We start from the raw sequence: 16086 nt of genomic DNA on the forward strand, positions 1-16086 counted from the left end.
ATTTTTATGTGTGATTTTATAAATCCTTAATATTAGGATGAGCCTCATGCATGAAGGAACTGGCAGAGGAACTCAGGTGTTTGGGACCTGGGGCTGAGATCTCCAAGCCTGCTCAGATTGGGATTGGGCCTCTTCTGCCCAGATTTCCCATTTCCCAGTAGCTAGGCGGTCACACCCAGGGACTGCCCCCGGAGCCATGTAATCCCACCAATGGCAAATATCCAGAGATTATAACACCAAGCTCCTGGAAGCTTGGACATCTTTTAGCCTAGTTATTCCTCTGGGAGAACCTGGCAAGAGGAACCTACTGAGAGTTTCCTGCCCACATGGGAGAGCCTTGCAAACTCTGCATGGCATATTCATATGCCAAAACCAGTAACAATGATGGACCTCATTCCCTGTCCCTGAAAGAGCCTCTGATGTGGCACCATTGGAAAGGACGTGTAACAAGAGGCTTCTAAAATCTCAGAGCTAGGACAAACGTAGATGTTACTGAGACTGCTTGAGATATTTGACCATCAATGGGATGATGATGATGATGATAATGATGATGATGATATTGGTGATGATGTTGATGATGATGATGATGATGATGATGATGATTAATATTCTTTGTATTACCACGGTGGTTTGGAATGTGCACAAGTTTATTGACATTCCTCCCTTTGTGATATAGGGTTTACTTTCCTTCTCTTGAATCTAGGCTGGACTAAGAGTTAGTGGCAGCTTCTTCAGTCTCTTAGAGTTTTGGGCTCACACTGTAGAAGTCTCTGGTACTGGACACAGAATTAATGTCACTGTCACTGTCATCCCGTTGCTCATAGATTTGCTTGAGTGAGCACCAGAAATGTCTCTCCATTGTGAAACTTGTTTTTACTGTTTTTGGCATATCGAATACGCCGCAGGTAGCTTGCCAGGCTCTGCTGTGCAGGCGAGATATTCTTGGTAGCTTGCAGGGCTCTCCGAGAGAAGCGGAGAAATTGAACTCAGGTCGACTGCGTGCAAGGCAAAATGCCCTACCCTCTGTGCTATTGCTCCAGCCCAGACATAGAATGTCGAAGAGAAAAGGGGAACAGGAAGAGGACCTTTGGAGAAGAGGCCCAAGTATGTGCTGTTTTTCAGCTATTCTTGCATAGAAACTAACCTTGTGAGTGAGGCCATCTTAGACCTTTTCCAGACCAGACCTGATGTCAGTAGATTATGGAAGAAGTTTACTCCATGCCACATGGAAAAGAAAATTGCTCTGTTAAAACCTTTACTCACAAAGTTGGAAGTCGTAATCATAAAATATTACTCTAAGATAATTCCTTTTTTTCCCTCAGCTGGGACTACACTGAAATGGCCACTGCTGCCAGTCTTGATAGTTTATATTTTATGTTACATTTCCTAATCTCTGTTCAAACATCTCATCCTCAGGAGAACCAGTTCTTCCCATTATGCATTTTGGTGAAAGCTTTCTTTCCTTCTAATGCTACAATTTTTCATTAGCTTGATGATAGTTTGACTGATGCGTGTCTCTGTGATGGATATGAGTTATATCAATTCACTTTATATTATTTTATTTCTTGTACTTAGCCCTATGCCTAGAATATGGTATTTTTAAAAATAGTATTGTTAAATAAGTGAATCCAAGTTCAACAGGAAATGGCAAGGAAGAATTCAAAAGTATTCATTCACAGGGTTTTGGAGGGTGGGATTGAACCACATATGGCAATACTCAAGACTTTTGTAAGGCTCTGCACTCAGGGATTACTCCTGGAAGTGCTCAGAGGAACATTATGAGATGATGAGAGTTGAACCCAGGTTGGGTATATGCAAGGCAAGAGGCCTATCCACTCTACTACCTTTCTGCCCCTTCACGGCAGTTTCTAAGACAGGAAGTTGATGCCAGTTACAGTTTTTAGATTTCTTTAAAGGGACACTAAAAACATGCTCACAACTAAGTGTTTTATTGAGTCAGATTTAATAAGCATCCTGTATCACAGGTAGTTTTTAGTCTTAAAAGCATTTAGGAGGTATGCAGAAGAATGTTTACCCATTTAAAATTATTGTTTGGGTTTAAAAAAGGAGTTGGCTTATTGGGTAATTTAGTCAAATTGTCAATTAGTGCCAATGTCATAGATGGTTTGCTATAATTCCTAAAAATATGAATTAATTTTGTTGGTTGAGTAAAGATATGCAAAATTGCATATATCTTCATCACCATCACACTTATATTTTGTACTTGGAGAAAATGCACTATGGATCACAATATAGAGTGACAAATTTTATATGAAACTTGGCATCTTAAATACTTCCTTTCTTGGAAAACTTAAATTTATGAGGAAATCAAAGTCATATGAGTTTTCTGGCAGCTCATGTAATATTTATGGATGGATTGACTCCAGAGGACTATGTCTGGCACCTTTTATGTTATTTCAGTCATAAAACAATGCAGTCCATAAATGGATATTTTAAAAGATATTTATACACTTTTTCTTTGGAGCATATTAGCATCATTTAGCAATCTCTTCCTGCTTCAGACTGGCTCCAGTGTAGGTCAGGCAGGTCTTCTCAAGTAGTCCCAGAGCCAACACCTGCCCTGACCCTTATTGGTGAGGGCAGAGACCCTAGGCATGTATCCAACAATATGACCCCAAGCCAGGTACACTGTCAGGCTTATCAGTAATGACAAAAACTTTAGTTCCTTATGTTAAATTATTCCCATCAAAAGAAGCAAAGCCAGTTAAGGTGTTTGCAGAGAGTATCCTGTGATTAAAGCTTCACTTTATCTTGGGAGAGAAGGCGGGAGGGTGATCTGGGAGAGTGCTGAGAAGTTATCAGAGCTGATGGCAGTGCTACTCACCTTGTCAACCAAAAGAAAGCGGAGAATTTTAGCTTACAAAGGTGTTATTTAAAGATCTGCATGTTCTCTGATTGTTTCTCTTTAATTATGTCAGAAAAAAATGAGAGGAGCATATTCCATGCTAATTAATATTACATGTTTCCTTTTTGAAACCAGTGCTGTATGTATGCTTGATGTATCTGTAGGTGTGTGTTGGTTCTCTTGCTAAGAATTAGTGTTGATTAGTGTTACTCTTACATCTTGTATGTGAACAGAATCAGGTTTTTTCCGTCTTGATCTCAACTTCTTATGAACCACCTCACAAAAAACAAGAGAATGAGACTTCAGAGAACTTCAGTGTGAGTTTAGAGATGAAAGAAAAATTATATTTTGATCTATTTTAAGGCAGTAATGAACAGGTACCATACTAGCAGTGGTTCATATTCATAGAAGACTGTTATCCATTTTTATAATGTCATTCATTTGTGAATTTGGGAAATAGCATATTATTATTACTAAAATTTGATGTACTCTGTAATAGAACTGCCAACATGAAAATCCTGTATCCCTGTGCCTCAGAATGGGCTTTCCCAAAGTATCAGGGTCATTCAGAAGTGATTAAAACTTACAGTGTAATATATGGCCTGTCTATTGAACTTCAGGTCTAGGTAACCAAATAATCCTATCATCTTTAATCAGTAGACACATTTTAAACAAATAATCTTTAGTGATAAGTATAATTTATTAAAAATTATTTTGTTTAATTTGCTCAACTTGTTATTTGAGAATAAATTTTATGATGGAGGCCCAGGTTTGATACCATGAGAATCTTTCAGCACTGCTAGGAGTAGTCCTTTAGCACCATGCCAGAGTAGTACCTCAATACTCATAAGTATGGTTCCATGCCAAAACCCCAAATCAAGCCAAATCAAAGCTAAACAAAACCAATTTTTTACAGGATAGTTACCCAATCCTGGTTTCTGACTAGCCTGATTACCATCATCTATGAATATGAGAGAATGAAAGTTCTTTGGCTTTACCTTAGAATGGATAAGTAGGAAACTGGGACTGGACCAGATCATCTCTATTTTAACAAACTCTTTATATGATTCTAATATCTGTTTGAATTTGAGAATGGGCAAATTTGTACAATTTGGTGGCCCTGTAAATTAATCAGAAAAGTTCTTTTGCAAGATCAGCCTTATAAAAATGATTTAGCTTAATTTGTCTTGGGTTTTTATTTGTCTTTTATAGGCATTATTTGTATGAAAATTATATCTGGGACATGGAAGATAGTTTAAGTGGTAGAACAAATGCCTTGTATGAAGGACCTGAGTCAATCCCTGGCTCTGCACGGATATCTGAGCACTGCTGGATGTAGTCTAGGTGGATCATGAGCACTATTATATGAGCATTGAAACTTCAGGCCCACGCCAAAGAGCTGTGGCTCTCCAGGAATGGCCCCAGTACTTTGTGTATTGCTGTGTGTGGCCACTCTGAAAAAATGGTAATTCAAGTAGTAGAGCATACTCTTTGCAGGTGCATGGTCCTGGGTTCAATCCCTGATCAAATCAATCTCTGATTATCCTCTCCCACTGCCAGTACTGCCAGTGTGATGGCTGTGCCCTGAGCATCACCAACTATGACCTTAATAGTGATAAAATTGCATTAAAGAATTCTAAATACGTTGACAATGAAATATATGAATTCACACTACTAAAGTACATAAAACATCAATATGTACTAAAAACATGAAAAAATGACTTTTACAAAAACCAAGCAATAAAGACTGTCCTTTCTATAATAAAACATGTTTCTGGGGCCAGAGAAATAGTACAGTGTGGGGGGCTCTTGCTTGGCATGCTGCCAACTGGGGATTGACCCTTGGCATCCCATATGGTTCCCTGAGCCTGCCAGGAGTGATTTCTGTGCACAGAGCCAGAAGTAACCCCTGAGCATTGCTTGATTTGGACCAGAAACAAAATAACCAAAGATAACAAAATATGTTCTGGTTTAACCTGTCAAGCACTGAGCATATAGGACATAGATCCAAAGAAGCTCAGTAGATTTTCAAATATCTAGTTAGGTCATTCATAAATGTATTTTGTCCCTATTCCTTAGAGCATTTAACTGCCTTGAATGTCTCTAGCAGCATTCATGTAGCCATTCCATTTGCACTGGATTTCCATGGAAGAATCTGGCGACCCACATTTATTATTCTTTTCTTTCTCAACACTTCTTCACTGTAACCAGTCTCTCATTGGAAGTAGATTCTTTCGAGCACAAACTGATTTTTAACTGAAAGTAATTATACAAATACACAGGAGAGATTTTCAAGTGCTACAGGGCTGACATTTTGAGTTCTACAATTCTTTTCTGATTGTTTTTGAATTAGCTTGTGTGGGTAACCAGTGCTATTTTGCCCTTTCTTACCATAACATGCTGGTTTATTTCTGGTCTGCATGTTGAAAGCAGTGGCCTCTTTTTCTGAGGGTTTTCTTTTTTTACAGTTAATTATTCATTTTATTTTATTTAAAAAATTATTATTGAATCACTGTGAGATACAGCTACATAGATATCATGATTGAGTTTCAGTCACACTATGTTTGAACACCTATCCCTCCACCAGTGTACAATCCCCCCCAGCAATATTCCCAGTATCCCTCCTGTCACACCAACCCCACCCCATCCCCACCTCTATGTCAGGCATTTTCATTCTTACTTTCTTTCTACTTTTGGACATTATAGTTTGCAATAGAAATACTGAGAGGCCATCATGTTTGGTCCTTTAACTACTATGAACACACATCTTCCATCCCGAGCAATCCCTCCAACCATTATTGACTTAGTTGTCCTTCCTCTATCTCAAATGCCTTCTCCCCCAGCACTTGAGGCAGGATTTCAACTGTGGAGCAATCCTCCTGGCCCTTGTCTCTACTGTTCTTGAGTATTAGTCTCAAACTATGTTATTTTATAATCTACAAATGATTGCTGTCATTCTATGTCTGTCCCTCTATTTCTGACTCATTTCACATCATGATATTCTCCATGTCAATCCAAAGAAAATTTCATGACTTCATTTTTCACCAACAGCCGCATAGAATACCATTGTGTAAATGTATAAAAGTTTCTTTAACCAGTCATCTATTCTTGGGCACTCAGGTTGTTCCCAGATTCTGGCTATTGTGAGCACTGCTATAATGAACATACAAGTGCAGATGTCATTTCTACTATGTTTTCTTGCATCCCCGAGTCAAAACTGTTTACCATAAGCCCACAGCAAGCATTATTCTCAGTGGGGAAAAAACTAAAAGCCTTCTCTTGATCGGGGACAAGACAAGGTTGCACACTCCCACCATTTCTACTCAATATAGAATATATTGAGGAGAAATATATTCTCCTCAATATACAATATACTTCAAAATGTGGAAGTACTTGCCATAGTAGTTAGGCAAGAAAAAGATACATAGGGCATCTAGATAGGAAAGGAAGAGGTCAAGCTATCACTACTTTTAGATGACATGATACTGTAGCAGCACTGTAGCACTGTCGTCCTATTGTTCATTGGTTTGCTCAAGCGGGCACCAGTAATGTCTCCATTGTGAGACTTGTGGTTACTGTTTTTGGCATATCGAATATGCCACAGTAGGACGTATTCTGCTGGTAGGGCATTTGCCTTGCACACAGCCAACCGGGGTTCGATTCCTCTTTCCCTCTCAGAGAGCCCGGCAAGCTACCGAGATTATCCTGCATGCATGGCAGAGCCTGGCAAGCTACCCGTGACATGATACTATACTTTGAAAATCCTAAAGACTACAAAAAACTCCTAGAAATAATAGGTTTGTATAGTAAAGTGGCAGGCTACAAAATCAATACCGCAAAGTCCATGGCTTTCCTATATACAAATAATGAAACAGAAGAAAAAGATATTTAAAAAAAAAAAACTCTGTTCACAATAGTGCCTCAGAAAATCAAGTACCTCAGAATCGACTTAACTGAAGAAGTGAAGGACGTATAAAACATTACAAAACACTACTGCAAGAAATAAAAGAGGGTTTTCTTTTGTAATGTGTCTGAAGCTCTCTTTCCTGGAGGACGGCACTTCACTTCCAATTCTTTGGATAACGCAGCCAATTAAACCACTCATATAGCTAAAAAACTTGTAGTAGAAAAATCATGATGTGGAACATCCTAAAAATTTTATACAATCCAGTAGTATGAAGCATATACTTTTGCTGTGGAATCTGTCTCTGGAACTTTTTGTTTGGGGGCTACAACCAGCAGTGCTCAATGAACAGATTTGGGGGAACATAGGGTGCTGGGATCAACCAGCTTGACTGTGTAGAAGGTAAATACACATTGTGCTATCTCTCCAGCCCCTCCAGAACATTTTAAAAAATCGTATGTATCTGAAACTCTATATCCACTAAGCCACTTCTTTTGAACACGTAACAGCCCCTGTTAACCATCATTCTACTCTGTTTCTGCCTTTTTCTATTTTTTATATCCTATTAGAAGAGTCATATTATGTTTGCATTTTTGTGACTGTTTCATTTAGTGTTTCAAGTACAATATTTTTACTGCTCAGATACATGTTACAGTATAAGATGGGTCATTTTCCTTTTTAAGGCTAAATAATATTCTGTTGAATGCACATATCACATATTATCCATTCATATGTTGATTTTTTATTTGCTTTCACTCTATATGTCAACTATCTTTAAAAAATATCACCAGTTGTTCAAAATACCTTTTTAAATGAGGAACTTTGAGGTATTGTATGTATATCTTGTGCATAGAAGGCAAACTTAATTTTTTTAATCTAAATATAAGCCATATCCTACTTTATAAAATGCTTGGGTTTGAGAATTTTTGTTTCATTCTGGCTAAATTACAATTGCTAAGCCTCATATTTAGAATATGGTGCAACTGAAAAGATGCAATCTCAGAGCTAGCAATTTTCCAGGAAGAGGATCGGCTATTTAACAATGAAGAGATGGCATTTCAAAGTTTAACATTTGCCTCTAATTCTGAAAAAAACCCCAACAAATCATCAGTTGAAAAATTTTAGATTTAACAAACGTGGTTTCATATTCCATCTCTCCATGCAAAATATAGGTTACAACATCCAAAGAATTGCCTGTGACATTTCAGAATGAAATGAAATGTAAGTTTAATTTTCAAGACAAGGGAAGAGACTTAAGTCATTTTCTAAAATAGAATTTCATGATTTCTGTGAAATAAGCCTGAAATAAGTGGTTAGGCATTTCTACCCCTCCAAACATAGAAATTTAAGAAATGACCTATTTTGTCCTTCTAAAATGGTGTCTCTTCATAAAATAACCAATGTTGCAAAAAAGAAAGTTTGTGAGAATCATTTAAAGTTTGGTAACAGTAAATAATAGGCGTTGAAATAATATTCAGTAGTAACAAAAAAGTAAACAATTCCTAGTGATTATGAATATATGTATTTTAATCTCTTCTCTTCTCACCAGAGTCCACTGGGATTGCTTTCACTTTGATTTCCCATCCCTCCTTTGGCTAGTAAAAAAGAGGAGACATAGTTTAAAGGCAAGACTTTTTTGGTTACTAAATACTACTGATACTAAACACTATGGATTGATGCTAACTCAAAGAACTGTACTGACCCCAGCAACTGTCCAAAAGCATATGTCTTACTGCCATTAGCAGTGTCAGTCAAGGCCTATAAGATGAATATAGAGGACATTTTTCTAAAATTCATAAAGATAAGGTAATATGCAGTATAGGTATTCATCAAGGATGAGCAGTGAGATGGAGTTTTGCATGCAAATTGAGAGGTGCTTAGAAAAACAAGCTGAACCCATGAGCTAACTTTTGAAATTCACACACAAATAGGAAGACGGTGGTGATAAAAGTTTGGAAAATTGCTTTTGAATTTGTGACTTTTTCTCCAAACCCAAAGCTTAAAAGTTGTGCACATTCTCCTATTATATTAAATCTCATGGGGTCATAGTTTGAGCTATGTTGGAAAGTTTTATCTGAAATTGGTGGATACTTGAACAGCATTACCTGCTTTTCTTCTCTACTCTTGTACTCTTGAAACTTTCCTCATCAAAATAATCATGCTAATTAAATTCTGCTACCAAAAAAAATAAGTAATTTATCTTGTACATTTAGAACTTGATAAATATCATGTTCAGGATGTTGCTACAAAGTTACATGTGCAAGAAGTCCCCCTGTCCTGAGCAACTAATAATCATAGTGATATTATTAACAAACATTTATGACAGTGACTGCGATATATATATATATTTATATGTGTATGTGTCTATATATGAAGCTTGCTCTGAGCACACTAGTGAATATTTTGTACTTAACACAACTCTAGATTGCTAATAAGAAAACATACAGAGGAGTTATGTTACACCTGTATTTGCTAAGTAATAGATCTAGAATTTTAATGAGTGATCTGGTTACCAGTGTTTAGAATGATATCCTATAATTTACACTGCCTAAGTACTTTAAAGGTTTTTTTTTTAAAGGAAAGTGACTGTTCTTCACTGAGAATTTGTCAGTGTCAACAGTTCTGCTACCCCAGACTCTCATTGTTTAATACAATCTCATTGACTGCTTTGAGGTCCCTCTTTCCCACCCCAGATCCCCAGTCTATACTTTCTGCATCCTGTGTATGTTATAAGAATTAATTCTATTTGAATAATCTGCATTTTAAAAACTGTGGCGTGTCCATTTTCTCTTCTACTAAGAGTATAGCATTTGGAGGCTAGATATATGATATCTCTAATTTGTTTGAGTATCCCAAGTTGTTAGGAGACCTGGGGACCACACCCAGTAATTCCTGGCCATCTAGACTGGTGTTATTTGAGAGAGGCCCAGGATGCTGTGCTGCCCAGGCTCTGTGGTGCTCAGAATTACCCAGGTCACTCAGGCTGTTTCTGGTGATGCTTGGGAGGGACCATGTGGTACTTAGGATTTAATCAATAGGGATTAGTCCCATACAAGGCAAGTGCCTTAAGCCCTGTACTATTCTTTGACCTTCTCCCCCCCACATACAATTACTCTATGTCCTTTTTCCTGGAATCTGTTTGTAGATTCCAAGCAAAAGGTAGAATGATTTGACTTTATAGTCAGAATTCTTTCTAATAGTAGCAGAGACAAAACTGGATTTGAATTTTTATTTAGGTTTTTCTCCTGGGTATGTATTGTACCTACATTATCCCTATAACAAAATCATTTTATCTGTATTCAGGAAAACCAACTTGACAGTTTATTGATATAATAAAGAGGCATCCAAGGATAATTGGAAGAATATATTAGAGGGTGGCTGTATGCTAAGGTAAAAATCACAAGGAAACCCCAAAATTCTTAAAAAATGGTCAAATTTGGAAATTTACTGAGTTGTCCACCAATAATTTTGTTAAGAAAATTCCATGAAAGAACTTGAAGTTTTCCAGCATAGCAGTATCCAGGCATCATTACCATAAAGCCAAACTCTCTCCTTATGTTGACATTTTTATTATTTTACCAAATTATATATCTGTTTTCCCATTGTTCATTGATTTGCTCAAGCAGCCACCAGTAACATCTCCATTGTGAGACTTGTTGTTACTGTTTCTGGCATATAGAATATGCCATGGGTAGCTTGCCAGGCTCTGCCATGCGGGTGGGCGGGATACTCTTGGTAGCTTGCCTGGCTTTCCAAAAAGGACAGGAGAATCAAACCCGGTTCTGCCACGAGCAAGGCAAATGTCCTACCTGCTGTGCTATTTATTTTAATAAGAAAAAAGAAATTCTTGCATACAACTAAAATGTCCAAGACACTTAGCAGAAAGATGAAAACATCTGGTCAGACTTGAAATTAGAAGATTTTGAAGAGACAATGTAATATTTTAATTTGTTGAAAATTTTTATGTCGTTCATTTTAATCGCATAATTTAAATAAATCTAACTCAATGAAACACATTATTATTATGAATATTTATCTAATATTCTTCCATTAATCACATTTATAGGCAGCAATAAAGTCTTTTTTCTTTAACACTGTTAAGCTTTCTCTTTCTCAAAACCTCTCATTTAGTTGTACTATATTACTTTAAATTATTTCTGAAGTAAGCAACTTTAAGCAAATCTCTCTCCACTCCAATTTTCTGTAAGACTATTGCTCTTAAATAACCACAATTTGCTAATTTCCTTCATAGTCTAATTTGAAACTGCTTTCAGTTTAATAAGAAATTATCTGGAAAGTATTTATGGAATAGTTTCAACAAACATGAACTTTAAACAACGTGACATTTGTTTTGAATTATTTTTAACTCACATCATGTAAAATTTTAAACAAATTCTACATTATTTATACTAATTGCACAAAGACCTAACTTTGAACTGTTTGCTATAAACTATTTAATGAAAATGTTTCTCTAACTACAAGAAAAATTCTTTAAAACAAGTTCACAAGTAGCCCTGACCAGTGATTATGTGTGTTCCCTATTTGTAAGATCTCTGTCAATGTGTTTGTGAATGATTGAAGCTATTGTTTCAGGACATGGCTCTTTAATCATTTGTGTAATTCCCCTTCCTCCACTTTATGCACATTGCACTCTGTTTTTGATTATGTCTTGTCTTTGCAACTATGTTTTCAAAGAGAATATGTACTTTGATGAATGACCCTGTGTATTCTGCTGAACTTTTTCTTTCAGGCATTTTGGTGGGTGCAACATTATTTATTTATTTATTTATTTATTTATTTATTTATTTATTTATTTATTGCATATGTGTAACATGACAGGATAGGACTTGTCCCTTAGAAATGATAAACTCTGGGCACATATTACTGTATCATTGTCATCCCATTGATCATCAATTTGCTGGAGCGAGCCCAGTAATGTCTCCATTCATCCTAGCCCTGAGATTTTAGCAGCTCTCTTTACTTATCCTTCCCAGTGGTGCCGCATTAGAGGTTCTTCAGGATCGGAGGAATGATGAATCATTGTTACTGTATTTGGCATATGTGTATGCCATGGGAGCTTGCCAGGCTCTCCCTTGTGCAGGCAGTGAACTCTCGCTAGCCTGCCTAGTTCTCCAAGTGTGAGAACTAGGCTATCAGATGTCTCGAGGTTGCGCTTACGGGAGCTTGGTTTTATAGCCAACAACAATGGCTATACAAAATTATAATTTAATATTTTAAAAACTAAAATCTGCCAACAAGATGCCACTTTAGTGGGGCCGGAGCGATAGCACAGCAGGTAGGGCATTTGCCTTGCACGCGGCCGACACGGGTTCGATCCCTGGCATCCCATATGGTCCCCCAAGCATTGCCAGGAGTAATTCCTGAGTGCAAAGCCAGAAGTAACCCCTGAGCATCGCTGGGTGTGACCCAAAAAAAAAAGATGCCACTTTAGTGAGGTTTCCCTAAAGGACCAGTCCATTTGGGGTACCTTTAAAATCTTGCCTTCAACTCAGTAAATACTATCAAGTTTGGTGACCATGTGACTATCAGAGATTGACTTCCTTACACAGCTGGGGGTGGTGGTTCTCTCTTCTTACCTAACAAGGTAATAGAGTGGGAGAATCTTCTTGTATGGCAGCTCACTGTCTGGGAGAAGTCAGAATTTAGTCCAATTTTATAGACTAATTCTACCATTTATATATGGTTTAGCTCTCCCTTTTGTCTCTGTTCATATTTTCAGCATGACCCACATACTGCTCATATTTTCACCATATACATTAAAAATATCATCAAATGCTATTATCCAGTATTTCCTTAATTTTATTAGTAATATACATGAGATAACTCCCGGCAGGAGTCAGGGGACCCTCCCTCATGTGGTCCAGGAGTTGAACTTGGGTCGGCCACATGCAAGGCAATACGGAACCCACTGTACTCTCTGGACCTGAATGCTAGTCTCTCTCTCTCTCTCTGTCTCACTTTCTCTCTCTCATTGATATATATATATATACATATATATATACATACATATATATATATATATATATATATATATATATATATATATACCTCTAAGAGAACCTGGCAAGCTACTGAGTATCCCGCCCAAACAGCAGAGCAGAGCCTAGCAAGCTACCCTGGTGTTTTTAATATGCTAAAAACAGTAACAATAGGTCTCATTTCCCTGACCTTGAAAGAGCCTCTAATCATTGGGAAAGACAAGAAAGGAGAGGATGCTAAAATCTCAGGACTGAGTGTAATAGAGACATTACTGGTGCCTGCTTGAGTAAATTGATGGACAATGGGATGACAGTGATACAGTGATAAATGAAATGTGACTCAGAAATTATATAGTTATACAAAGAACATCATTTATTATTGTATGTTTACTACTTCAGAAAACATGTATAACTTTATTATTTTTTTCAACACAACTAAGCATAGTTTTCTTCAGAAATTATCACAGGTGAATGTTTTTCTTTTATTTTTGTAATGCCTACATAGGTCAGGTTCTCATCTGCTCATAATTATTTCAGTGATTCATAGGTATAGTCATTAGATCTTTGGCCTGAGAACCAGGACACAGATCATGAAAAGATGTGATTGTGAACAAACCAGTGCTCACCTGAAGCTCCATTTGTAAAATATAAAAGAATGAGGGTGGATGAGAATGTTTCCAGGTTCTCTTTCTTTATTGAAAATGAATCGCTTTTACAAGCCTCTGAACCCCATCTCCATTTTTAAATATCTGTAGGCTTTTCACTTTTTATAGAAGACACTTTAGTGTCTTAAGTTTTTAAGTTCTAAGCAAGTATAATTTAAAACACTTTGTCTGGGGGCTGAAGATGTGTCTTTTGTTGTTGTTTTGGGGGTCACACCCAATGGTTCTGGTTCTCAGAGTTTACCTCGGGTTCTGCTGATGGGGCTTGGGAAACCTGGGTTCGATGCATGCAAGGCACACATCTTATTGTACTTTTTCTCTGGGTTCATGGGGATGTGTCTTAAAAAGAATGGAGACAAACCTTGAATGTATGAAACCTGGAGTTTAATTTCCAGTATTTCATGGTCTCCTAAATAATACAGAATGACTCTGCTGGCTAATCCCCAGCACTGTTGAGTGTGACTCCCACAGAAATAGCAGCATCTAAAAACTTCAAGGGCTGGGGAAATGGCTGAAATGACTGGAGTGTATGTCATGCATAAAGTAATGCTAGATTTGACCCAAGGCACCACCTGAGTCTCTAAGCACCACTGGGTAATGACCACCAAGCATTGAGTCAGAAGTCCCTGAGCACTTCTCATTGACCCCCTAATAAAAAGAAATAATTAATTGAAGCATATTTCTCGATCTCATTTTATTCATGGTGTTACATGCATAAACAATATAACTGACTTTTTATCTTTACTTCTGTGGCTCTTCTTACCTTATTCTCCTCTGTCCTTAACTAAATATTACTATTACTCTAACATGTGAATCAGACTCTGTATCTATAATTTCTTCTATGATCATCTTCCAATAACCACAATGATTTGCCTTACTTAAATCCCCATCTGGCATATATTTTCCTGGAACCTTGAATTATGGAAAATTATAAACTATAACTACAATTTTTTATGAAGGAATTTAATTGGTGCAGAAATCTCAAAGCTTATGCAACTTGGTGATTGTGACACTAATGAAAACACAATCATTTCAATTAAGCTTATTATAGTCTCAAAAGACCTGTTCAATTTCCAAAAGATGAGAGATACTGCAGTAAGAATAGGACTTTGCATTTACAAAAAAACTCATTTAAGGCACAGAGAGATATAATGCAAGATTGAAGTTGCTGACTTAGGGATACTAGAATAAAATATCCATAATAATGAAAGAAAGTTAAATAAGTTCTTCTAAAACAATATGTGATCCAACTGAGTCAATAAGGATATGGAATGGGACAAATGTACTTCTGCTAGATGTACTCTGCCATGTGAATTTTGTTTAAGCCTGTCTGCTAATATTTGATAGTCAAGATGATTGATGGACCAATATCAAGTATAAACCAATGAAGTGTTTATGTTTTCTTGTATCCCTTCATTTATCAGTCTTAAAAACTAATTTTCATTATGATGACAGATATACCAATACAAATTATCTAATTTTGTTTCAGGTATTTTTAGATTATCAGTGGATACCTAATTTATTTGAATAGTAATAGAAAAGTATTTGGCTTATGAAAGATTTTACTCAGTGCTTAGCCTATTCATTTGTCTTTTTGCAAACCAGTTTGGAAAACAATTACTTTTAAGATGAAAATCTATTATATTCTCTTGTAAGTTCCTTAAAGAGGACTGTTAATGAGAACTGCTTGGATGACCTGACTCATTGCTTTGACCTAAATCAGCTCAAGATTTTCTTGATTAGTAAATTATTGACCAACACATAAGTATAGGAAAATATGTATGAATATTTCTTTCACCATTTATGAATGATCTTATAAAAGTAAATGAACAATATCTGCATTATGAACTTATTTCTATAGAGCATGTCTTCAGTTAGTTATTGATCCGGTTAGAAATAAAATGCAGTGCCTGAGGAAAACTCCTCATGACCTCTTTCCTGACGCTGTGAATCTCTAAGAGAAGAAAAATATCAGTACTTTTCCACAATCCTATTCTGAAAAAAAATTCAAAGTGATTACAAAAGATAAAGATAAGGAAGCAGCTACTTAGAACAGAGAGTGACTATTCAACATATGTGTGCAGGATCTACTGCCAGTGCTCAACAGGAATTTGTTGTTTGCATGGGTAACTCATCAATGAATACATAACAGTGCCATCATACACCTCACACCTGAGATTAAATCTGATGAAGGGTTCTGTATGTTGCCATTAAGCATGTTGCTAAAATAGTATTACATTGAAAAAATTGAGGATAATAAAATATGTTTCCTGTCTTCCTTTTTGTAGCATAATACTACCAAAGTGGTCACTTAAGGTCACTCACAAGCTGTGTGTACCTCAACAAGCTTTAAATTGGAAGAGAGGAGAAAATTGAAGACATTCTTTCAGAATCTTGATAGTTTTTGGTGTTTCTCAGAAGCCACTTAAGCTAACAAGAAATTTTAGGGCTGGAGAAATGACTAGCTTTACCCACAAGGCAAGGATTATTGTTAGAGGAAGTGGATGAAAGTTGTATGAGCAATAGGTAGCCAAGGGTCATCACTGATGAATAGGGATACTGATAAAAGGTGGCAGATTATTTTAAAAGTGAGTTTCCTGGCAAAGGGGGGTAATAAGAAAGATCTATTTTGTGACCTACTTGAGTTCAGAGGTA

Source organism: Sorex araneus, chromosome 1 (genome assembly GCF_027595985.1).
Source record: "Sorex araneus isolate mSorAra2 chromosome 1, mSorAra2.pri, whole genome shotgun sequence".
Classification (NCBI taxonomy): Eukaryota; Metazoa; Chordata; class Mammalia; order Eulipotyphla; family Soricidae; genus Sorex; species Sorex araneus.